We start from the raw sequence: 2,277 nt of genomic DNA on the forward strand, positions 1-2,277 counted from the left end.
AAACAGTAAGACAATGAAACTGCCGCCATGATAGCTGACACTAAGCATAACCAGCTCAGGCCAATATTTTGTGTAACTTGTATTGGAAAGGAGGAATGAATCACCTCAAGCCAGGATTTTGTCATACTGGAAAATTATTTTTAAAGTACCCTAAGATATCTGTTAAAGTATATATTGGTGTTCCAATGTCTGAATTCACTATTTTATTTGCACTTCTCTGGCTTGTCACCGATTAGTCAGTTACCCAATAACATCTCACTGAACGGACAATCATGATTATGTGCATAAATGTCTGCAGCTGGGTCAACTACATTTTTAATCATTCCATATTTGTGGCATGTATTTTTAGGATTTTTCCTGAGCACAAAATACAATTCCATTGACAAAACATTGAAATGCATTTCATGTGAATAAAGTGTTAGCTGAGCTCAGCAGACATAACTTGTTTGGTTGGATCAAAAGCGTATTTTAGATCACCTTGAGAGCTGTGAGTATTAGGGAAGCCAGATACATCTGAAATTAATGAATAATTACAAATTGCCCTGGTATAACTTTCAGCTGTGCTTTCTCTGTGGCTCAACTGTCCACAGCATGCAGTCACTCACTGGCTCCTGGCTGAGCTTGAAGGAAATCTAAAATCAATGCGACATTTCTGTCACCTGTTTATAAAGATCATCCAAATCAATGCTGCTTTCAATATGAATTCAATACTTGTGAAGGTGACCTTCATATCAAAATACAACATGATCACACGTCCATTTCCCTCAGGGATGAAGGATTTATGGGAAAGGCTCATTCTCTCCAGTCTCCTTGTCAATGATTTTGCTTGCCTAATGCTTCATCAGCCTTGTAATGGTCAGTTTGTTCAGAAAAATGAAGGACAATAATTGAGTTCTCACAAGACAGCATAGAAATACATAGCTCACATGTCAATGACTCACTTTTTGTCCCTTTGACCAATATGGTATTTGAAGAATGTTATGTTATGAATATACATCACCATAGCTAAAACTTACACTTGTGTGCTGCCCTTCAGCCAAGGCTGTCAAAGCACTGAACAAAGAAAGGGCAACACCTCATTCACGAAGGTCTTATACATGGGACAAACCCCCCTTAAAGTCCAGAAGCAATAAAACTCTTTAATAAATATGAAGTACATCAATTTCATGATATTATAAGACTACTTGCAGGTCATTGTTTTAAGTATATGCCAACTGTGCCAAAAGAAATTAGCAGAGAAACATAAAGTCCACGTTTCTGTCGGTGAGGTATCTTCGGTAAAGACAATGGACTCCTACATTTCATTTAAAACATCCTTCATTGAAATCAATGCTATTTTGTAATTAACTGTTTCATAAACATTTAACTATACAATAATGATACTAATCATGTTTCTTGAACAGTGATTCAACCAAGACAGTAGACTGCAGTTGGTATCATGGAATTGAAATACAAAATTTAACCCAATATAAATGGTTTATCTGTTACCAGTTTGTAATCCAACCGTCTATTTTCTGCCAATTGGAATTTGGAAGTGCTCTCTCGGCTGAATTTTGGTTCAACAAACAGACGTTAACTGGGCAAATGAGGTACAGCTCAAAAAGCAGTTTGTCAAGGCTATATGATCATAGCTACACAGATTTCAAATGAAGAATGTGAAAGCCTGCAAATACAGAGGAGCAATGTGGTGGACACCTCAGTGAAGGATACCTGAACACTGCTACAACTGAAGCAAGGATCCCATCTTATACCACAGGGAGGATTTAAGCAGGCATATATACTATACCGACCACACAGCACCAAGTTTCCCCAAGACATTTTAGTTCATTTATCTACACCCAGCAACAGGGCTCCAGGGGAGAAAGTACAAAACTTCACAGTCACGGTGGCTAAACAGCACAGGCATACATGTGGGGGTTGGTATAGGAACTTATTTGTGTGCAGAAAAGGAACAATAAAGGAGGACACCAGTGACTGTGCACCAACAATCCAAGGCAGACAGCCATTCCAGTCCTTCAGGAACAACGAGCTCCAAAAGCTTCAGGTGATGCACCTAAACCCTTCATAAACAGTACCTTTCCATTACACTAATTATTCAGCAATTTCAGCGTCACATTCTGAGACTCGGGCCAACCAGGCACACCGAATGATCTCATCCGAGACCAGAGAATAAGCTGTGAGTGAAGACCTGCGTTGTTCCCCAAGGACTCGTGCTGCCCAGTCACACCCTGCACAGATCTTTTCGATCACTGACGGTCCAATTATTATTATTTATTT

The sequence above is a fragment of the Megalops cyprinoides genome, chromosome 2, assembly GCF_013368585.1.
Source record: "Megalops cyprinoides isolate fMegCyp1 chromosome 2, fMegCyp1.pri, whole genome shotgun sequence".
Classification (NCBI taxonomy): Eukaryota; Metazoa; Chordata; class Actinopteri; order Elopiformes; family Megalopidae; genus Megalops; species Megalops cyprinoides.